At 34.9% G+C, this 24,787-nt stretch overlaps 1 protein-coding gene across 2 annotated transcripts in view; it reads left to right on the top strand.

Moving 5' to 3' along the window:
- Positions 1-20,290: 20,290 nt before the first annotated feature.
- The window catches only part of LOC145685945 (uncharacterized), an 84,892-nt gene continuing 80,395 nt past the window's right edge, over positions 20,291-24,787 (top strand). The window contains exon 1 of one of the 2 annotated variants that reach the window (XM_081758722.1): positions 20,291-20,802. The gene's annotated coding sequence lies outside the window, so the exon portion shown is untranslated. Of the gene's footprint in view, positions 20,803-20,983; positions 21,004-24,787 lie in introns of those variants that run through there. The other variant, XM_081758723.1, reaches the window with a different exon arrangement.

The following is a 24,787-nucleotide window of genomic DNA, read 5'->3' as shown; positions in this document are numbered from 1 at the left end:
GCTTTGTACTCTAGCTTCTAGCACATAATTAAACTTATGTTTTTCAATATATTCATCAGAGCGTACGGTTTTCAATATACCTGTCAGAACTTACTTCCACATTTTCGTTATACTGTAGCTGTGCAATGATTTAACAATAATCTTCCGGACACAACCTTGAATACCATTTGATAGAAATAATCAGTATCGAATTTAGAAAAATATTTGGAAGGGTTTTTTCTGAATAATGTTTGGTTTTTCTAAAAAATTCCTAACTTTTATTTACGAGATGCTTCTTAAGTTTATGAGTACAGGCATAACAAATATTTCATTTCGTTTGTATATTCAGCTATAATCTTCCAGATGCAACCTTGAAGACCATTTTATACTGATAATTAGTAGCGGATTTAGAAAATTATTTTGGGAGCGGCTTTTCTCATTAATGCTTAGTTTTTTCTAAAAATTCTTAATTTTTTGAGGACAGCTTGAAGTTTATGAGTAAAGGCAAAACTAATATTTAGTTTGTTTTAGAAATTCCGTAATTTCGGGGTAGAGTCTTCAATCCGAAAGACATCCCCACCCTAACCTTCGCAAATCCATCACTGCTGGTAATTAGTAATAACAAAGAATTAAAAACGATTAGAAAGGAAGTCGGCCAGGCCTCACAGTACCCGCACTATCTCTACAATCACAGATGGAATTAACAAAAACTTTTGTCAAAATGGTCGAATGGGGGGTTGAATCCCAGACTTCACGATAGAAGCGCGAAAGCTAACCACTCACTCATGTTTGTTGTGCAGTTGTGCTTAACTTTGCAACGATAATAATCAAAATATGATAAATGTATCGCTGTATAGCCTTGGTTCTCAAACCCTTTAAATTAAATAAGAGCCACATTAAAATAATACACACTTCGTTCCTTTTCGTGATATCCTTTTATTTTATTTATATTCTGTTTTTTTAATCTTATTTATGTTGTCTTGCCAACGGTATGCCTCAAACCTTATTATTTTTTAACATTCGAAAATCTTATTTATTTATATATTCACATTATATCTATTTTCTTTTTTTCTTCTGAATATAAAAATCAGCAAGCCTAGTATTTGTGCCAGTGCACATATTATCAATCATATTGTTAATCTTTCATCAATGTGAGAATTTATTGTTCTAATTTCACTAAGCGTAGGTTTGTCCAATTTATTTCAGGCGCTCATCCTATCCAAACCATTTTCTTACCAGTTGGGTCCAGTCACCCTTCACAATGTTTAAAAAAAAGTCCACACCCCAACTCCCCTCTCGTTTTCCTAACTTTCTGTCCTTTTTCACTTTCTTGTCCTTCACCCACTGACCACCCGATAATGTTTCAAGTCGCCACCAACGAAGTTTCCTCTTTGTTTCTCTCTTCTGTCCAGTTTAAAAATGTTAAATAGTTTTCCCAACCAACAGGAAACGAGGGTGGGCTTGCACTTGAAAATTTGTAAATGTTTGTGAAAAACGAAAATAGAGTGAACGGAGAGAACCGAATGAAAGGGGACACCAAACGATCAGTACAAAAAAAGGAATGCGTTCATTCTCATTATTTTAAAGACAATTTTTAGTTTAATTAATAAAACGAGGAGTATAGTGTATGAGTATTCTACGACCAGTGACAATGATTAGAAAGACAATGCTAAAGTAATTAGTGATATAAACGTCTCATCGTCAGGACCGGCATACGAACTTCCATGCAACATTGTGAATGTTAGTGATAGACTGTGCTGAAGTAATTAGTGGTATAATCGCCTCAGCGGCAGGATCTGGACATGAACTTGAATTCATATTGAATGTTTTCTGAGTTGTGCTAAATGTGAGTGATTTGTGCATTGAATGGACTATTTCGTGAGAATACTTGATACTCATCGAGAGACCATGCGGAGAGGGCCGGTAAGATCAAACATACGTAAACTATGAAATCTTTCATTATAGAACGGCCAAAGACTATTAAGGGAACGTGACAACTACCAAAATAAAATAATAACAATTGGACTATCCCACTAATAAAAATTTATGTTAAAGAAAATAATAACATTTGCAAATCTTATCCACGTACTAGCTCACGTTTCGTTCCTATTGTTATATAAAATTTTAGTCGGGAAAAATTCTTATTTGTAATGTTTTCGTTTGCATATGATTTTTTTATAAAGTGGCTGACATGAAATTTGTCGAATTTCATTTTTACCTTTATTTTGCCCAGTCATATATTAATATACAATGTACCTGTACCGTTCTATATTATGACGCGTGAACGGAATTTTCCTTTTTATTCATTAACTTTTATAAAAAAGGAAAAAGAATTCTGGACCGTTTACATACATGTGAGAATTATCCGAGTTTTGGAATGCACCTCGTATATTAAAAAAATTACAATTCATATAATTATACATACATATATCATATTTAATTCTATAATACTATTATTATCATCCTCATTATCATATTCATTTTAAACTTTATCCTTTTCATTCGTTTATACATTTCATCGATGATACGGCGCATTCGAAATTACATTTACAAGTTATTTAATTCTCTTAAGCCCTTTTTCAGGTCCATTAAAAGCTTTTACAATTTGTTTGATTCCTTATCGGGGTCATTACATTATTTGTTACAATTTAATAATTATTTACTTAGGCGTCATGAAGAAGGTTTAAAAAAGATGTATGTGATATTCATATAGTCGTTCTTTGAATAGAACATGATCGAATATAAGATATAATTAAACAAAGTATAAATTGAGATTGAAATATCAATCATAATCAGGACATAGCATAATAATTAACGTCTTATTAACATCATGGCATGAATAATGAGATTGATGTTATATGTTGGCAATCATAAGAAAAACACATAAATGGTATGAAACACAAATATTAAGTAATACACATAACATTAAGACATTTGTAGACATAAATTGGGTGATTACGATTATAGATATAAACTCAAAGATTAAATAACAAAATAAAATACAATAAACCGACTCTCATATCCGTAAAATATTTGCATTTTTTTCAACGCGAATTCAATTCATTTTGTATCAACACAACCCAACCCAAATCACGATGAATCATAACTTCGGTTAAGTTACACTGTATTCCACAATCCTGGGTGTTTTCTGGGTAATTATGCATGGTTACGGCACTCGGATTTCTATGAGTGTAACTACGGCCATCTGTATATCTTCTATCAAAGTAATTTCTACTATTTGAACTTCTATTTTGCACAAAGAGCGACAGTTGTTGTTCCTGTTTTAAATTGCGATTGTTATTTCTATAATTCCTGTTTATGTTCCAACGGTTCGGTTGCGCCTGGTTACCGGTAGCATTGTTTATTCTGCTATTAAAGGTATTCTTTGGTTGTACACTTAAGTTACGCATTGGGGTATATTGTACATGCCCCCGACCAGAATTTCTTTGACTTTTGTCCTGTCCTCTATTACTATTTTGTATTACGAACTGACTTTCGTAATTTTGGACAAGCATAATTAGATGACTGAAGTTGAGACACTGTGATGATATTAACATTTGCTGTAACCTAAAAGGCAACAGAATACGTAATGAAGCAATTATTCTAGCTTCAGGATGATTAGGGTTAAGAAATTTCAGCTCGTTATAGGTTGATATTACAAATTCAGTGATGTTTTTATGCACCTTAGGACTGAAAGGTCTCGTTCTTAGCAATGCGTCTCTATTTGCTACCAAAAAATCGTTTTCATAACTGGACATTAATGCATTTTTAAAGTCGGAATAAGTGCGGAGATTACTCCTAACGGCCTTGAACCAAGTTAGACATGGTGGCAATAATATATGTGACAGTAACTTTAGATATTGAGATTCGTGTACGCCCATTAGCTCGCACTCATCCTCGAATTTTTCGAGAAACGCCCTCGCTGTTATATCCTCCGGAATACCACTAAACTTAGTAAGTGATTTCACATAACTGAATCTTAACGATTTACCTGTGCTTGTTCTGAAATACCTATGATTACGCATATGATGGGATGACCGCTTTTTTCTTCTTCAGTATCATCCTCACTACAGCTCGAGGATTGGGGATGTTTAAGGATCGTTTTTGGATTATGTGTAGATTCCCAACCGACGGATGTGGGGTGTACAGCATTCATGTGCCCACCATCCTGCACTGTACCATCTTAAATACTCTTATCTTTAAGAAAATTCACTTCCTCTTGTAACTGTTGGATTTGGTTTGTATGCATTTACCGTAGTTCCTAGAATGTCTACAGAGTCCTGTACTTCGTTACATCTTTGAACTATCTTTTCCATATTTTCATCGTATCTTCCAAATTTTGCAGCAATTTGTTGATTAACTTGATTCAATTGCTCTTGCACCTGATCCCATTTGCCGTCATTACGTTCTTGTAGTTGCTCAAGTTTTTCCTCAAAACTTTGAGACTGATCTTTAAGTTGTTGAGATATCCCTTTCAAAATATCCAACACACTTTGCGGAACATTCCCTCTGGTCTGAGTTATTTGTGAATCCATTGTTTCATTATCCATAATGCTCACTTCCTTTCTAGGTATAATTTTTCCACTTCGTAAAAGGGTGAAATCTCTATGAAGCTCTATGGTGCTCGCTTTACTTTACTTCAAACGATACACTTAATTTCTTCACTTTCCCGATGTCTTCGGCACCATTTTATGCAACGATAATAATCAAAATATGATAAATATATCGCTGTATAGCCTTGGTTCCCAAACCCTTTAAATTAAATAAGAGCCACATTAAAATAATTCACACTTCGTTCCTTTTCGTGATATCCTTCTATATTATTTATATTCTGTTCTTTTTATCTTATTTATGTTGTCTTGCCAGCGGCATGCCACAAACCTTATTATTTTTTAAACATTCGAAAATCTTATTTATTTATATATTCACATTACATCTATTTTCTTTTTTTCTTCTGAATATAAATATCAGCAAGCCTGTATTAATATACAATGTACCATTGTACCGTTGTAACTTAAATGTATTCTCTCTCTCTCTCTCTTTCTCTATGGCCACCTCTCCTTTGACTTCTGTCCTTATCCAATTCAATCCAGTTTCTACTCTGTATTCCTATTTCTGCTAGATCTATCTTAATATTGTCCTCCCATCTGGGTCTAGGTTTTCCTAATTGACGTTTTCCGATTGAATTTCCGGTTAAAACTTTGAAAGCGTTCCTACTTTCTTCCATTCTGGCTACATGACCTGCCCACCTGAGCCTCCTAGACTTGATGGGCGGTATTCAGAGAGAATTCGTTAATCGAAGTTTAGTCACAGACTCAGGGGTGCCCATCCCCCCCAAAACTAATAATCTCTTCCCTCCTCAAAACTCAAGTCCTCTAAAAACAGTTGCCCAGTGTAGCAGTAGATTTTATACTACTAGTAATTGTTATTTTTGTTGTTTTTATTTACTGTAGTAGTATTATAGAATGCTTGTAGTAGTAGTAGGGGCAGTAGTAATTATAAAAATGGCATTACTTTTATTAGTAGTCTTGGTAGTGTACAATACTAAATATGTTCTATAAGGATATTGAAGGGTATAAAAACTTCTACACACTGTGTATGGCACAGGTATTCTTTTTTTACAATTAGTAATATTATTTTTTTCTTTAAAAATATTGATATAATTCCCTTGTACATGAAAAGTAAGACGCAAGTTACAAGTTATTGAGTTTGATACCAAAAGAAAATGTTATCCTCGAAATTAGCCTACAAAAAGGAGTGATATCCAACAAAAAACATTCCTGTAAAAGAGCCAAGTACGAGTGGCCTTAAAAAGAATTGAAATCACAAAAATAGGCGCCAAGTTCTGGTGGACAACAGTTACAAACACTAACTGGCTCACTTCAAATTTAGATGTGAAACTTGGCTGTTGTCTGTATGGTTACCACTAGCTCACAATTATGTCAAACTACTTTATAATTTTCAACAGTCAACATAGGCAAGTTTCAAATCTAAATTTGAAAGTGACTCCTTGAGTGTTTGTAACTGTTGTTCACCAGAACTTGGCGCTCATTTTTGTGATTTCACTTCTTTTTAATTAAGTGGAAAATGTAATCCCACAAACAGAAAACTATACAAAATATTATCATTAATTCATTTATTATACATCATGTAGCAATTGAGCAGCATTACTTATTAAGTGTCGTACATGGTATAAATAAGAAATAAATAAATTCTCCCAGCAGAAAATGGGTAAATTACCTACACAAAGCGATAAACCGACCAGCCCATCCTTTCATATAGCAACTTGCGCGGTACTTCATTCATAGAGTTTCTAAGCAGGGGGTAGGGGGATTCATTCTCGAGATTTAAAAAAAAATCGCATCGTGTTCCAATGTTATTCTGACGACAGCAAAATTACTTATTCGACATTAGAGTAAAATTCTTCCCCATTTTTTTTATTCCCCCCAATTTTTTTCTCGATGGCACAGCTTGCGCCATTCATCATGTAAACACTTAATAAATCGAGCTTTTTCGGTATTCCAAATTCTGTAAGAATGTACAATTTTCCCCTCCTAACCGAGTTATAAGCCTTTCTAAAATCAATAAACAGTTGATGTACTGGGTAATATATTCCCATTTCTTATCGAGGATTTATCGAATGGTAAATATCTGGTCGATTACGACTAAATCCACACTGATAATCTCCAATAATTTCGTCTGCGTATGGGGTAACTCTTATTAATAGAATGTTAAGAGAAATGCCTCGATAATTATTACAATCAATTTTGTCGTCTTTCTTGTGAATTGGAACAGTGATTGATTCTTCCACTCTTTTAAAATGTATTTCATAATTTTTCTTTTTTTAAAAAAAAAAGTTTCGTAACGTCATGTTGAATTTTCTTGTTAAAAATTCAGAAACCTTCAGGACTGGGTAAACCGTGATGGTGGTTATGTATTCTATAGCCTAGAAAACCATACGCTCAGGTGAACCGTCTATTACGTATATGATCCACGAACAGAAAATTCCATACTTTCCCGATTCTGAACAAGCTTAACGAACAGTCAGTGCATTACAGAATTTGGAGCTTTACCGATTTTGCAGACCCGAAGCACTTGATAGGTGGTAACAGATTATTACGTATGTGATCAATCAGTGAAAAATTTGTTCGAAATATTCATACAATGTATATGAAAGTTAAAACTTAATGTACAGAACCACACCCGAAACGAAGCTATTGATGTGCAGATTTCTCTCAAGTTTTTCTTTATTTTGCTTCAAAAAGAGTGTGTGATATTTTGAAGTAAAAATACTACATACAATTTTGCTAGTTATTTGTCTATCATTTTTTAAAGTACTTATTGCATATAAAAGGTTAAAATATTATAACATATATTGGTTAATCCTTTGGTATTCATAATGTAAAATGAAATTCATGGTTTATTTCGAGGTTTCATATTATTATCTGCATCAACCACTAATTAAATGAATTTTTTTGTTGTAGAGAAGCGAAACAAAGTCTACTTTATAAGTTTAAAGCAAAATTTTTAAAAAAGCCCAAAATTTCCCAAGGAAAAAAGCGAAGCAGAAAAAAACCGAGTTTTTTCAAAAAAAGCCGTTTTTTTTTCGAGCCCTTGCTTTTCTCTCTCTCTCTCTCTCTCTCTCTCTCTCTCTCTCTATATATATATATATATATATATATATATATATATATATATATATATATATATATATATATATATATATATATATAAATAATTGAAAATCACTATGTTTGTGACTCTAAATCTCCTGAACCACTCGACCGAGCTCCATCAAATTTTCCACATGGATGAAGTTCGAGGCTGGGCTAGTTTTAGGCTATTCACTTTGATGGTAGAACTGAAGGTAGGGGGAGGGAGTATAAAAATAAATAGAACTTAATAACTCCTGAACCACTCGACCGATCTTGATCAAAGTTTCAACATAGGTGAGGTTCAGGCCTGGGATCGTTTTTATGATTTAAATTTGACGGAGCATCGTAGGGGAAGGAGAAAGAGGGGTATATATATATATAAATATATAAATCAATTTATATGACTGAAAGTGGCTATTTTTGTAACTTAATAACTCTTGAACTATCCGACCGATCTCAATCAAATTTTCAAGATACATGAGGTTCGTATCCAGAAATATTTTTGTAATTTCACTTTAACGGTGATCCTAGGGGAAGGGGGACGTATAAGTAAAAACTCTTAAAACCTAATAACTTTTGAACCACCCGACCAATCCCAATCAAAGTTTCAACATATATGAGGGTCGGGCCTTGGGTGTGTTTTTTATCGTTTCGCTTTGACGAGCGAACGTAGGGGAGGGGAGGGGGAGATATCTGTAAAAATAATTAAAATAAAAATGACTTGCCTTTGTGACTTCATCAATCTTGAACCACCCGACCGATCTCAATCAAATTTCCAACATACAAGAGTTCAGAGGGAGGGATTACTTTAGGTTATTCACTTTGACGATGCAACGTAGGAGAGAAGGAGGGAGAGAGAAATTTAAAAATGACCAAAAATTACCGATATTAGTGTTGAATCAATAGTTTTGGGGGTCGATGTGAGAAACAGTGACACTTCAGATGCTGTTTCAATCCAAGTTCGGGCCTATTAGTTGGGGAGGGGAATGTACAATGTAGTGGAGGGGATAAACATTTTAAAATTATCGAAAATGACATATTAGTGTAGAATCCATAGTTTTAGGAGTAGCTGAGATTAACAGTGACAATTCTGATGCCGTGTGCCGCAGCATGGAGGAGGCGGGGGAGCTATATACAATAACGATCGAAAATGACCAAAATTAGTGTCTAATCCATAGTTTTCGGGATCATTCAGATGAACAGTGACGTTTCCGATCAGGTTTAAATCCAAAATCAGCCCACAACTTGGGGAAGAGGGAGAAAGATATATATTAAAATGATCGAAAATGGACACTATCAGTATTGAATTTATAGTTTTCTGGGTCCCTTAGATGAACAGTGATACTTTCGATTCAGTTTAAATCCAAATTCAAACACGCAACTTGGGGGAGGGGGAGAAAGAGATATTTAAAAATCGTCGAAAATGACCGATATTAGTGCTGAATGCACATTTTTGGGGGTCACTGAGATGAATGGTGACACTTCCGATGCCATGGCCCGCAACATGGTGGAGGCGGAAATATATACCTAGGTATATCTATAAATATAAATGGTCAAAAATGACCGAGTGCTGAATCTGTTTGTTGCGGTCGCTGAGATGAACAGTGACACTTCTGATACTGTTTAAATCCATCTTTAGCCCCGACACTTGGGGGATAATTGAGGGGTGACATACATTAAAATGATCGAAAATGATCAATATCAGTGTGTATTTAAATTATTTATTTCAACCCAGCGAAGCGAGTAATATATGCTAGTTATAGCTACAGTATATTAAAAATACAAAACCAGAGGACAAACTTTGCCCTCTCTTGCGAAAAATCCCGTGGATGTATTTTTTAAAATTAAGTCAGGAAAACCGTACCTTATGACACGACGTGTTCGGTTCCTGTTCGGGCCAGCCATTTCTATGACACGATTGGTTCGTGTCTCTGTTCGGGCAGGCCATTTCTATGACAGGATTGGGTTCGATTCTGACCTGTCCCTGTTCGTGAAGACATTTCTATGACACGATTGGTTCGTGTTCGTATTCGGGAAACCATAATTGTGACCCGCCTGGGTTCGTATCTTGTTCGGTACGCCTAATTATCGTGATAGTACTGGGTTCGATCCTCATTTGTGTCCGTTGTTTGAGTAAAGCCTTCAATCAAAGTACGTAAATCTGATCCTACAGATCCCCAAATGGGCTTGGACATTTACAAAGGTCCGGGATTCGATCCTCTATAACTCATACGTCTCCTTTAATATTAAACAACAATTCGGATCATCCATTTCAGCCTACCATATAGCTACTGGACACACAACTTAAGAGTTCGAACCAGAACGTTTTAGAGAACCAACATAAAAGTAGATTCTAGTTGTATATTTAGCGCTGATGCAATTTATTAATGTACGTATTATTAAGTTGCATAGGCGCTAATCACTCGTGCTGTAAAGAAAGGTGAATTAGGTTATTTCTTAAAATTAACATATATAAATTTAAACCATTATTATTCTTTTGAAAGGATACTCGAACTTTGAATTTTGATTTAATTAACACTTGAACTTCACAAATAAAATTACATCACTTTTAACACTGCAAACGAATGACTGATTGTTGTGATATATATATGTATTAATTTAATTCAGGCCCATTGATTATCGAGAACACGGATGTCGCGGTCGTCACGGATTATTAATTATGTTTCATTACATAGCTGATTTTACACTTTCACTAGCACTGTTCGCTTGATTTGACCCTGGAAGGGGGACCATATTAGAAATTCAGGGGGGATGTCCTGTAGGTTGCGGGTTGCTTTCCTCTCATCTTCTTTGCGATAGGTTGGATGGTTTGCCGTTCTCCTGCTCCATGCTGCCAAAACAACTTTAATTCACACTTGATGAAAATATTATTTAACGTTGCACGTTCATTTCAATAATTCTTTCTAATTTCTCATTATGACTTCACTAAACGTATATTTCAGACTCTTCATTATTGCTGTATTTTCGCACCAGCTAATTCATTCGTGGTTGCCGCTTCGAGTGTATGTATAACACTAACTTTACTTTTCTCTCCGTCTCGTCTTGTTGCTAGGCAAAGAATCGGTTTGCTACGCAGTTTGGTGATGTCAGAAGCTAAAAATAGCTATGACAGCCCATAGACAGGAATGTTTTGAGACGACGATTGTTCTTTGTGCTGAATTTTGTCTCCTTATTTGGGAAGGAGAGAGGAACTCTGCGATCTCCGTCGCAGACAAGACGCACATACATATATGCACATTCGTTTGTTGGCTGAGAGAAAAATTCTTAAGAGCACTATTATGCGAGGTTCATTTAAAAGTTAAAAAATTTCTTCTTAAAAATTGACTGAGCTGAACTGTATGGTTACAAAGGCGCTCGACAGGACGTTTGTTTTTGATAGAAGAGGAAAACAAACAGAACCCTGCAACACTGATCGCTTCACTTGTGTCACTAAATTTCATTCACTGGTCTTCAAAGGGTTAACGTCACTTAATTATTCTTGAAATGGAACGGCGAAAAATTTTTAAAGTTCTTTCGGAAATACGGTAACGAACACGTGGGCCATATAAAACGAATTTCGGATTACGGTTGGGCCATAATTTCAATAAAGTTTATTAATATCTTTTATTTTATTATTATTTGTTGTTTCAAAATATTTAAGTGTCACCATTTCAAACACATCAAAACATAAACAAAGTTTTCATCATTTTAGTTCAAAATAACATATTTAATAATTCGAATAACTAATTGTTATCATTGTTTACTATTAAACACAAAGATATTATTTATAAAGATATTTGATAATTATTGTAACTTAAAATATTTACTAATGTAGTGCCTTGTACCCTTAAGTGTAACATGAATTTATTTTCTTACTATTCTCAAAAAGCATTCATTTTCAATATTTACTTTCATTAAAAAAAACAACTTTCAACATTCTTGAATACCAACACAACAAATGTATATCTGTTTTCATTTATTGTTATTATTATTAGTAGTATCATTTCAATTATCATTACTACTGTGAAACAAACATATAAGACACACATTAATTTCAAGTATGAACACACGTAAATATTTTCAGAATATTGGTTACGATATAAAAATTATGACTTAAATCTACAACAATATTTATTAATCGTAATATTTTACATTTATTACATTCTGGTTAAAACTTGACCAAGAATGGACTGAGCAGAGGATGGTTTGTCACACCATTACACTTTTTGAAGTGTCTGCTCTCCTAAATTTCGAAGATACCTACCCACATTAAAATGTCATTTGTTTCCATCCCCGAAGCAAAGTGAAAAGATAGGATATTTGGGTAAAATTTAAAAATAATATAGAGGGGACTAATAAGAAAATTGCCTACTCCGGGCATTACATAATATGTATAACACATAACATTGGAGGGACCTTTGCTTCCATGTTTTCAAGTTAAAACTTGAAATGTTTTCGTATTCAACGAAAAGGTTAATACAACGTGAATGCAACAATGGTTGCTAATAATTATCACATACACAACTTACTTGATACTCATTTATAATAGGATGTCTCATTATATCTTCTTTTCAACTGAACGACGCGCCATGAAGGTGGGTACAGGTAACTACCATAGCTTACTACACCAAACTTCAAGTATCCTCAGCTGATTAGTAATCCCAGAGGCATACTGGTTAGTTAAAACAAATAACTTGACAAAACACATCGTAAGTAGACATAACTATTAATTGACGCATGGTTGTTATCTAGAAATTACGAAATTTAACTTGTTAATTTAAAATATGATCATTCAGGTTTATTACCGAATGGATTCTCGCCAAAATATTTAAATTTGTGATTCAAAATATTTTAATTTTGTAAAATTGAAACACTGTGATGGAATATTCTATATAAATTTTTCCACATTTTCACAATTTAAATTTATTTCACTATATTTGAAGATTTTTCACTGCGCAAATTCACTCTTGCACTTCGAAAGGAAACACTATATTTTCTGTGATTCGAAAAATTAAATTTCATTGTGAAGCATTAACAAAAAAATATACTATTACAAGTGATTTCATATTATGTATGCTTGAAATATCAAGATTTTAAAAATGGTATCTCTAATCTAACCTTTTCTTCCTTTTTTTTGTTGAAATATCATAGCCATTGCAAGTGTCGATTTCATACAGTACAAGCAGTCCAGCTTAACGAAGTTTTTGTTTATCCTACACCTACCCTAGGTTTTTTCAACACAAAAACAATTTTCAAAGGTTTCATTTGCCAATAAACAAATAGCATGAATGCATAGACTAGCACTGGGTTTTCATCAATCCTGATTACGTTAAAAAGCGGTAGCTCAAAACACAAAGTTGGTTTCTCAACATGTATGACTACTGCATAGCACAAGAAATCAAATAACTTATTAGTGCTTGAATTGCAATGATTTTTCTTTCGTAACATTTTTCTGTGCACAACAATTTCACTATTTTCGGATCGGTCACTAGATTGCTTTTTCCTTTTCCCTAGGTTTTTCCATTTACCTGTATGCCTAATCTTTGTCATGGCGTCACAATCAGCTGATGGCACAGCACTGACAGTAATTGGTGATTGACATTTAATTTTCCTATTATGTTCACTTTCAAATCGCTGAGACGCAAAAGATTCATTCACCCGATTACCACATTCTTCCTGAAAAGGTTCGTGGTTTTTATCTGCAGGTGATGCGTGGTCAGCACCTGACCCCTTTACTAAATCATTACTTTCTAAGTTACCAGCAAGATCTGGTTTGAAATTTTGATAACCGTGGTGCGACAACACAACTCGACATTTACGACTTCTTGTCTGAACATTGGTGCGACTGTGACATTTATTTTTCAAAGAACATTTACGAACAAACTTAGACAATTTAGGAAAACAATACAACATACGTTTAATTCTTTTTAGCTTCCGTCGGACTTTACGTACTTTCTTTTTATGTTGCCGGTGCTTTTTGCCATATTGAACCAGTAAATTATATTTTCTCGCCCTTTGACAAACAACATTTCGTAATCTACTAAAATATTCTTGACAAGTTTTCAATCTCTCTTCCCACGTTACTAAGTTATGATCATTACCATTAGGCCTACCGGGCATTAAGCCGTTTGTACTATCTTCTAAATACACAATTTGACTGCAAGTGACAATGCAAAACATGACATAATTCATTTCTTCTATCTGTATGTTTTTAACTTTCAACTCACAGCTTAACGAACTACTTTTCTCTTGACAAATCTCTACAACCCTAACAGACACAAAAAATAAACAAGTTTTGTGAAACGGAACGCATTCCAATCTACTGGTTAGCAAGGTGCCATAAAAACAATTTTCCTCTAATAAACATAGTACACTACAAGGCTGCGTATATGGGCTAATCTCATTCCCCTTTTCAACGCAATTTATTACCACTCTAGTAAACCTTTCTGTAGTGACGCACGCATTGCATCCCTGAATGCCTTTTGTTCCTTTACAAAACAAACAAACAATAGCGGAAACAGCTGGCTGTTCATTCACACACACAGCTACACTAGACGTGACCAACTTGATAGTTGGTGAAGGTTGCAAAGAGACAGCTGGGTTGAGGTTGTTATTCTTTTTTCTTTCTGAAACGCTATTCGACAGAGACAAAACAAACTCTTTGGCTTGGCCTACCTCAGCATTAACGTAACTAACAACAGGAATGATTTCTTTTTTTTACTTTTAATTCACTCTCAGATATTTCTTCAACCTGTTCAAATTCATTGTCAAGAAATTCAACATCGGCTTGATTTACAACAATAGATGGTGAGTGAGACCTAACACATGGCAAAATAATACAACGTTTAACACATTCATTTTTCACTGTTCGTGCGTATATTTTTCGGGCTACGGGGGCAGTGTTCCACAAAGTACCTACGGATTCATATTCAACAAATTCTAAGCAATTTTTAGCAAATTTTCTTTCTAATGGTACTATTTTCCTTCTATGACTCTCGTAATTTTGAACATTTTCTAACTTATTAACATTTACAGAGGGATACGGAAATGTTACAGCTTCAGGAGGATCGACAACCTTAACCCCTTTTGCTGGTACAGTTTTACAATTTACCTTCCGTTCATCGCTAGAATCCTTATTGCAACTAATCTTGTGATGTTTTAAGTACTTTTTATATATCCTTTCGGCTAACCTTTCTTTCGCAATACGTACTATCTCTGAAATTTCGAAGTCAATCTTTAACTTACGCTTAATGTCTGACAAAGAAACAGATTTTGATTTGAAAACACATTCATCTTTAACTCTTCGATAAAGCTCAGATTCGCGTATTTCATGCATTTTAGACACAATTTTATCTTCAACTCCTGCTCTATATTCTATATTGCTTTTCAAAAGAAATTTTGCAGCTTCCTGTTTAGCTCTTTTACGAATTTTAGATGTTTCCTGATCTACCTTCAAAGCATTTTCAACTTCTCGCAATGTAAATGATTCTATTCTATATCTGAATTGCCTTTCTACCATTACATACTCTGTTTCTTTTAGAAATTTTCGCATTTCCTTCATGACAGGTACCATTTCTCCATTCACATACATGATGACTGATTTACGAATGCCAAAACAACAAAATTAAAAAGCACTGAAAAGGCACTACTATTTACCTTGATCAAAAATACAATTAGCGTCGCTTTTATGTGGTTTTATCAAACGTTCCAGTACATAAATTACTAATTTCAATTTAGCGGTTCAGGAATTCTGTCTCAGTTCGGAGCGCCATTTCTATGACACGACGTGTTCGGTTCCTGTTCGGGCCAGCCATTTCTATGACACGATTGGTTCGTGTCTCTGTTCGGGCAGGCCATTTCTATGACAGGATTGGGTTCGATTCTGACCTGTCCCTGTTCGTGAAGACATTTCTATGACACGATTGGTTCGTGTTCCTATTCGGGAAACCATAATTGTGACCCGCCTGGGTTCGTATCTTGTTCGGTACGCCTAATTATCGTGATAGTACTGGGTTCGATCCTCATTTGTGTCCGTTGTTTGAGTAAAGCCTTCAATCAAAGTACGTAAATCTGATCCTACAGATCCCCAAATGGGCTTGGACATTTACAAAGGTCCGGGATTCGATCCTCTATAACTTATACGTCTCCTTTAATATTAAACAACAATTCGGATCATCCATTTCAGCCTACCATATAGCTACTGGACACACAACTTAAGAGTTCGAACCAGAACGTTTTAGAGAACCAACATAAAAGTAGATTCTAGTTGTATATTTAGCGCTGATGCAATTTATTAATGTACGTATTATTAAGTTGCATAGGCGCTAATCACTCGTGCTGTAAAGAAAGGTGAATTAGGTTATTTCTTAAAATTAACATATATAAATTTAAACCATTATTATTCTTTTGAAAGGATACTCGAACTTTGAATTTTGATTTAATTAACACTTGAACTTCACAAATAAAATTACATCACTTTTAACGCTGCAAACGAATGACTGATTGTTGTGATATATATATGTATTAATTTAATTCAGGCCCATTGATTATCGAGAACACGGATGTCGCGGTCGTCACGGATTATTAATTATGTTTCATTACATAGCTGATTTTACACTTTCACTAGCACTGTTCGCTTGATTTGACCCTGGAAGGGGGACCATATTAGAAATTCAGGGGGGATGTCCTGTAGGTTGCGGGTTGCTTTCCTCTCATCTTCTTTGCGATAGGTTGGATGGTTTGCCGTTCTCCTGCTCCATGCTGCCAAAACAACTTTAATTCACACTTGATGAAAATATTATTTAACGTTGCACGTTCATTTCAATAATTCGTTCTAATTTCTCATTATGACTTCACTAAACGTATATTTCAGACTCTTCATTATTGCTGTATTTTCGCACCAGCTAATTCATTCGTGGTTGCCGCTTCGAGTGTATGTATAACACTAACTTTACTTTTCTCTCCGTCTCGTCTTGTTGCTAGGCAAAGAATCGGTTTGCTACGCAGTTTGGTGATGTCAGAAGCTAAAAATAGCTATGACAGCCCATAGACAGGAATGTTTTGAGACGACGATTGTTCTTTGTGCTGAATTTTGTCTCCTTATTTGGGAAGGAGAGAGGAACTCTGCGATCTCCGTCGCAGACAAGACGCACATACATATATGCACATTCGTTTGTTGGCTGAGAGAAAAATTCTTAAGAGCACTATTATGCGAGGTTCATTTAAAAGTTAAAAAATTTCTTCTTAAAAATTGACTGAGCTGAACTGTATGGTTACAACGTATGGTAGTGCCTACTGAATAGGTGGCTGCTTATGAAGGTTTGTCTTTTAACTAGAGTAATCCAATGGAAAATATGCTATCCATCTTTCATCAGTTCCTTAAGGTTTGTGATCGTCTCATCACCATTTCATTTTGTCTGCAGTAGATAACAATTTCAAACTAATTATACCTTTCATAAGTAGCTACCTATGATGTTCTCACTTGCGTACATTAAGTTTTCCTGACTTGAATTCTTTTCAAAAAGATACAGGTCTTAAGTAATCTTTGAACCAACGAATTCATATCAATATGCCTTTCATTATGTCTTACAAATATAAACTAATGGAAACATAAGACATCACCATTGAATTTTTCGTAAAATTCTAGCCCACTTTGATATATTACATGATCCTCTTCCTATTATAAAAAGTCGAGCGAGAAAGAAGATGGCCTACTTGAAGATGGCTGCCATGATAAGCATACTCTCAAAGAGATGTCTACTTCCTTCCGGTGTTGGTTAATGTGTTTTTGTTTTTCCTCCCTTTACCCGTTTTACAATAAAATGTAATATTGCAACTTGAAACAGATTGTTATGCCTTATTCTGATCAATCAGGTTTTTGGCCACTGCGGCCGTCTTTATAGACGGAAGCATTTTAAATTTTGCTTGCGCTCGTTTATTGATATTCCACACTTCTCTGCCAAGTTTGGTCAAGAAACTAGATTTTGTCATCGATAGGTTTACTTGTAAGAGAAGAAAACTATGAAATACAGGCACAGAAACTTCTTGAAAAATTGCGATTCGTAATGGAGCGTTTACACTTGGTCGATTTAGTCGCACGGCTAAATCGACTCGCTGCATTTGCGACTAAATCGAAGCAACTAGACCGAATTTGAGATCGATGGATGTGTTCAATTGTTTCAACCGAAATTGAATGCTGCTTGTCGACTCGCTCTCCTCTGGTCGATTCGAAATCGAGTGCCAATTTTCATTCCAAGCAAAAAGTAATTGTTACAATTTGCGGTGTTATAGCAGAAGAAAATAGAATCGTCCACAGAAAATAGAACGTCTTTCAATTCAGTTGGTAGTCGATTAGTCGCTTTCAATCAACAAGCGATTAAGTTGAAGTCGTGTTAAGACGGTCGATTAAGTTGAAAGTGACGTCAATTAAACTGAATCGAACGCAAATCGACTAAGTGTAAACGCCCCATAAAGGTGAAATATGTATTTTAAAATTCACTCACTGCCTGCATTTCCGTTTGTTATTGCTCTGAACAAGAATTTTAGGAATGATTCAAAAAATAGATTTAAAAATTGCAATCTTGGCCATGAATTTTAAGAATGATCAAAAATGCATCTAAAGATTGTTATCTGTGCCAATAATAAGTTTTGGATCAGGGGCTACAACATTTTCAAAAGACTCCTAAAAGAGTTTTCGTATTTTCTAATGAATAAGAACATCATATTGAGTTAACTGATAGTTTAGATTTGGCTACACTGTAAGTGGTTCTTCAGATATATAAGGAATGCAAGAAAATTTTTGATTGAACTATAGTGGATCTTTTGATCCAAAAAGAAGCTGCTGTAAGCAATGAACAGGCAGAACATTTTTCAGATCATTTTTCACCTGAACATTTTAAACAAACGGAAAAAAAAAGTTATAAATTGAAACGGGTATAACCACTAGACCATCAGGGAGAGTGCAATATATATACATAACAAAAATCACTTTGCAACACGAATGAAAAAGATCCTTCAAGATAGTAATGCATTGAAATATTACATTTTTATTTTATTATTATTATTATTATTATTATTATTATTATTATTATTATTATTATTATTATTATTATTATTATTATTATTATTATTATTATCGTGTGTGTGGAACACAAGTTTTAGATTGATCGCACTTTATTCGCCAAATGTAAGAAAGTATTCGCCACTGGCGAGTGGATTTTTCAATCCCTGTATATATATATATATATATATATATATATATATATATATATATATATATAATATATATTCCACAGACCTTGGTGCAAGTTAGTTGTAAACCTGGGGCCCCGCAAAATGTTCCCAACCGGGCCCCGCACTACTTAAGCTTGGCCCTGGCTGATTTCATCAGTATTTGAATAGACAATGTTATTTTATATTTTGATGGGAGGGACAAGATCCTTCAGTGCAGGGCCGGCGCGAGGGGGGGGTCGAGCCGTGCTACCGCCCAGGGCGGCAAGTCTGATGGGCGGTAAAATTTGAAAAAAAGAAAAGAATACAGGGGCGGCAAAATTTGAGAAAAAATACAATAAAGGGACGGCATGTGAAAGAACTGCCCAGGGCGGCAAAACTTCTAGCGCCGGCCCTGCTTCAGTGATATACTATTATTATTTTATTAAAATATATAGAATGCGCACCCACAAATTTTTGTTGAGAGGGGTCCAATGTTACAAGCCATGTTTATGTAGTATTGAACGTGTATTATTCTACACCGGAAAAGACAATAAGTAATTGTAAAATACTTCCACCTATATTTTCAGACAAAAAAAAGATAAAACTAGATTTATTTTTATAAGAGATAGAGCAGATGAAGTGTAAGATCACATTTTCATGCTGCAACAATCAAAGTTTTATTGATAAAGTGTACAAATGTGTGTTGTTAGGAAGTTTTTGAGGGCTCCGGACCCTTTAAAACCTCCCTATGGGTGCGACCCTAAAACTCAAACTCAGGAGGTTAATTGTCCTCTAGTGGTCCGACATGATTGCTCCTGCTTTGAATACCGTAAATAATGTAGCTTTCTATAGGGCTATTTCTTTCTCCTGCAATGTCATCGTGCAACTCCATCAGTAATTAATTGTTAATAATTATTATTATTTACTAATTATATGTTTAATATTTAATTATTATTAATATTTAATAATTTAATGATTCCTTACTATGTGGTAACAGTTGTAACAAGTAGATCAATTGATTTATACTGTAGTCCAGCGTCCCGTTTAGCATTGAGGCTATATGAGACATGAATCAGTTTAGCGTGGGTACCATCGGAAATCGAACCCGGTTGCCTGCAGCTTCTTAACAAACGGAAGAAAATGCTAGTGCAAGAGAAATCAAGAAGTTTAGTGAAACTCACAAATTGTTTATTTCTTAATTCCTTTTCTTGATGTTATAACCTATCTTATTATATTCATGTAGGCCTATTAAGACATTCGTAATTTGGCGTTGTAGGCCCTTATCGTATGCTACCTATCCTAGGCTAAAATGAATAAAATAAAATATTAATCTATCGTATCTGTATTTGTATTACAATTATAATTTTGAAATATATATCTGCATTAGGTACAATATGAATTTTTAAAAACAGTTCAATTTGCTATTGGATCCCGCTTTATGTCGAAATCAGTACTCCGGAGAAGCACGAAGATACCCGGCTGTTTTTTGTTGTGCTGTGGTGTTGAGCATAATAACAAATAGTGCACATAAAATTATTAGCAAGATAATTTTTTATATATCTATATATAAAACACCTAACTTAACTAGTATGAAATTACGAGGCTTTTCAAATGAAATAGTGAAATTTGCTAGTGATACAATAAATTTAAGTTGATTAAAGTACTTTAGACGCTAGACTTGTAATAGATAGTCACAATTTTTCTAGTTACTTTTTTCTTGATAGAGTAAGCAGCGAACAGTTATATCACAGAAACTCTATATAATTGATCATAAGTACTGCAGTTATGATCAAGCATTTAAATATCAGATGTTGGTTGGCTTACCTATGTGTGTGGTGAAGTTTGTATATTGACTCGGTGATGAACATGGCGGTAGTCTGTCTCGGTCACTGTTTATTTGTGAACGAAAGGACAAATATAAAAATACTTTCGTAGCGCCATGTCTGCAAAGGAAGTGGTAAGTTATATTAACCAATTGTCAGTATAGCAGTAATGTTCCTTAGATTGTTCCTTAAAACATTTTGTTTTCTCATTATATAGTCAGTAAAAATTACTGATAGGAGAGCGTGCTACTCAAAATAGTCCTGTAATGTTACCCTTCTCAGCAAAGAAGAGGAAATGCTTCGATGCTATATGTATTTACCAAATTACAATACAGGTAGTTTATAAATGCGCTACAGAGACTAATGTAGAATGAAATTCGATATTGTAGCGAAAGAAATATATATGTATATATGTATTCGGTTAAATATTGAAATGATTTCGCGCCATGATGGAAATCACTGCGTTCGTTTAGATCGTAACATTGTTATGTAGACAGATAATGCATAATTATAAATCAAGTAGCAACACATTATACTTTGATTCTAATCCCAATTTTCTTTTCATACCCACATTTTCACTTAATTGTTTTATTGAGCCTGTTACCTACAAATTTTGTATATTTCTGTAAAATATTTCATTGAAGAAATATTGAACCTTCCAATGCATACTTGTATTGGAAGGCTTACTTCTTGAATCCCATCACATAAACTATGGTGTTTCCTATCAGGAAGTACCATTATCTGAGTTGAAGTGTTATTACTCTCTAATATGGGAACTGTGGTTGTTAATGGTACGGAAATTTTATTGGTAATTGTTTAGTAATGGGGCCAACACTAACGAAGACAAAACAACGTGCCCTGCGTGGCTCTAACCCGCCTTCACTCGCTGACGCTTGCTCGACAATACTGTCTGATGAAGCTATAATACGTGCAATTTATGCCTTAATGACTATTTCCAACAGTTACTTTTCATATTAAGGTGAATAGATAAGTAGTAATTTTAGTTCAGGTTAGTTGTATGGAATAAGTGGAATGACTATTAAATGGGGTTAAATTCCAAAGTTGGGCGTCCGTTTCCAGCGAAATTTTTAAAATTTACAGGAAATATATGGATAATTTGATCGTTTGTGTGCTTGATAATATATAAGTCTCTCGAGAAATCTGTTTATTTGTTATATATAAGCGGTTATAAACATGGGACTATATGGCGAGCGGAGGGAACTACTTGGCGCAAGGTAACCGAACAGTTGCATTGTGGGAAAGAAACGAGCATTTATGTTACCAACATGGCGAATGTACAAGGGCAATGAACTAGCAGTTTTAACATTTGTGAAGGAATACATTGATAACGAGCAAAATCTTTTAAAAGTTTGTGAAGAGCACGGATTAATGAACCTAATAACAAATTGCAGAAAGTGTGGAAAGGAGATAACAGTGAAAAAACTTGACGAAAGCGGACGCCCAACTTCGGAATATATGCCGAAGTAAACATTAATCGTAGAAATTTATGAAACCTGCTTGAAACGACTTTGTAAGTTCGTAATCACCGCCTCCTTCCAGCTGTACAAGGCTACATCTTCACCTCCCCACCCACCCATGTAATTTAAATTGATTTGCTGGCACTTGTTTCTAAGGTCCCCACATATTTTCGACTAGCAACTACAGACCTATTATAACTTACGCTTTTTCTCAGCAGGGATGAATTTCTGGAAATGTAAGCCAGAATCGAACCTAAGCTAATACCAATAGTACCAAAGAGGTAATATTAAATTTTTAGAATATTTGTGACGTGAAGCATCTTGGCTCACATCTAGGGAAACCAAGGCCCCAGATTTTCGGAGATCACGATGGCTTACTCGTAGAACGCTTACGTCTGCTGTGCATATTCACTTCTGGAAAACTCAACCATTCTGGGTATAAATTCAGCGTGCTGATGTATGTCATAAAAACGAGTCAAAAAAAAAAAAAAAAAAAAAAAAAAGCAGCCTGTGCAAGGTGAGCACTAAAAGAGAGAGTGTATCTAACCCGAATAAGAGCAGGACAATGCTGGTGACCGCGTAGATGTGCATCAGTAGGGAGCAGGCGCGTCAGCGATGTTCAGTATGTGTGTAGGCGATGGTAGTGGAAACACAATGCGTTCTTCATGTTAGTAAATGCATTACCGGTTAGACAACGTTATTATTAACGGATCATCACTTAACGCATTGGCTTCACATAGAAATTCAATTTAGCAAATTTCATTTTGAATTATTATCTACTTCGTTAGAAACATACATTTCGGTTTAAGTTTTGTAACATTATTTAGGGATGTCAGAGGTGCGGTCTCCACATATTCTGAATACTATACATTCCTCGTTTGAAGTAACATTATGTATTGTTTCTGTAATTTTAAAAGTCAGTGAATCCGTAAAATAGGTCATCACTTTTTTTTCTTCATCTGATGTTGACAGACTTGTCAGATTATTAACTTCGGAGGAATGGAAGGTTTAGAGTTTTCATTGATTTTGTCACTAAATTAGGGTTAATGAGGTTACGTGGGCGAAGAGAGAATTTGAGTACCATGCATACTGATATACTGGAGACGTGGATTCAATTTGTGGTTCAGTCGCACATAATTCAGTCATTAAATTCAGTCGAATTAGCACCTACAGAGGATACGAACAGAGAATAGTTGTACCACTTCTCGTTTAAGATTTCAGCAGCTCCATTAATTATAAAGTGGAACATTATAAATGTTCACCATTTTTTGAAAGGTTAGGTTAGAGTAGATATTTTCATGCATGCTAGTTAAGTACTCCCATACCCTCGAAGAATTGGAAACAAGTTAGTAACGACATAGCAGGTCATCTGGAGCGTATTACAGTTTTAAGCACTTCTAATCTTGGCATTATTTATTTTCACTTCCAAATCACTTGGTAGGAATTACGGTTCGTTATTTGAGATTGTGATGAGTGTAAGTACAGTGTGGACATATGACATAAAAACTACAGTGCATGAAACATGAATCAACTTTTACTAGGTGGCTATTAAAAAGCACGAATAAGGGAGCGAGGGGCAGGGAGCAGGCGCGTTAGCGGTATGTATAAACGAGGTTGTTTACAACGGCTTACTATAAATCACAGTACCGGCTCCGTCGATGGATTTGGGAGAGATACTAAGTGCTGGCCTCTAATTTTGTCAATTAATAAGAAAATAATGTGGAACAGGATATGTAGAATACTTCATTGCTGGCAAAATCTCGTCTGGTAACAGCGGTAAAAGATTGAATGAAGTAATACGAGCTGCCACTGTAGGAAATAAGGTTCACAATATTACATTTGGCATATTTACATTATGTTTTTAAATTACGATTTGTTGTAACTCTTTGCATAGTAAGGTTGATTATTGCGAGCTGTTTTGGGGTATATGCATTACATTTTTGTGTCCATAGGTTTTTACGTCAGGGGTGTGTATATATTTGTAAACTAATTCTAGTTTTTTCATATATATATATACTTTGGCCTGGCTCCCGATTTTTATGAAGTGGGTGTAAGGAAACTACGAAACTTGGATAAAAAGTAACGTAGCTGGCATCCTTATCAGTAATACACGTAGAGCAGTAGCAAGCGCATACGCACAGACCATCCTTGAATCTTTGAGAAGAAAGTCCCGCTCTCAGTCAGATTGGCTCTGTGAGCAGCGATTGAAGACAGAAGTGTGCAATCGTGTTGCGGAAAAATAGCGATTGAAAATTGAACAGTGCAATTCCCTGTGAAATTATAGAAACCAGCGGGTTAATGTGTAAAGCTGTTGCAAGATGTGTATGGTTATAGAAAGTACTACGATGCCACGTACGCGAGTATATGAGTGACACAAACGCATGAGCGAGGGATGCAGGAACGTTGATGAGAATGTAAAACCGGGTAGTCCTGTCACAACAACAGAAGTAAATGTGGCAAATGTCCGGAAAGGTCACAGGCTCAACATTTGAATGAGACAGACATGGTAGGCATCGATAAGGAGTGTGTTCTTGCAGTTCTGCACGACCATTTGAACATGTTCAAAGGTTGTGCTAAAATAGTACCAAAAAGGCCTCACGCAGTAGCAGAAGAACTTCCGGAAGCACGTGTGCAGTGACAC

Source organism: Thermobia domestica, chromosome 5 (assembly GCF_964235325.1).
Source record: "Thermobia domestica chromosome 5, izTheDome1.hap1.1, whole genome shotgun sequence".
Lineage (NCBI taxonomy): Eukaryota > Metazoa > Arthropoda > Insecta > Zygentoma > Lepismatidae > Thermobia > Thermobia domestica.
The sequence above is the reverse complement of the archived record's forward strand: the minus strand, read 5'-3'. Positions and strand labels throughout refer to the sequence as shown.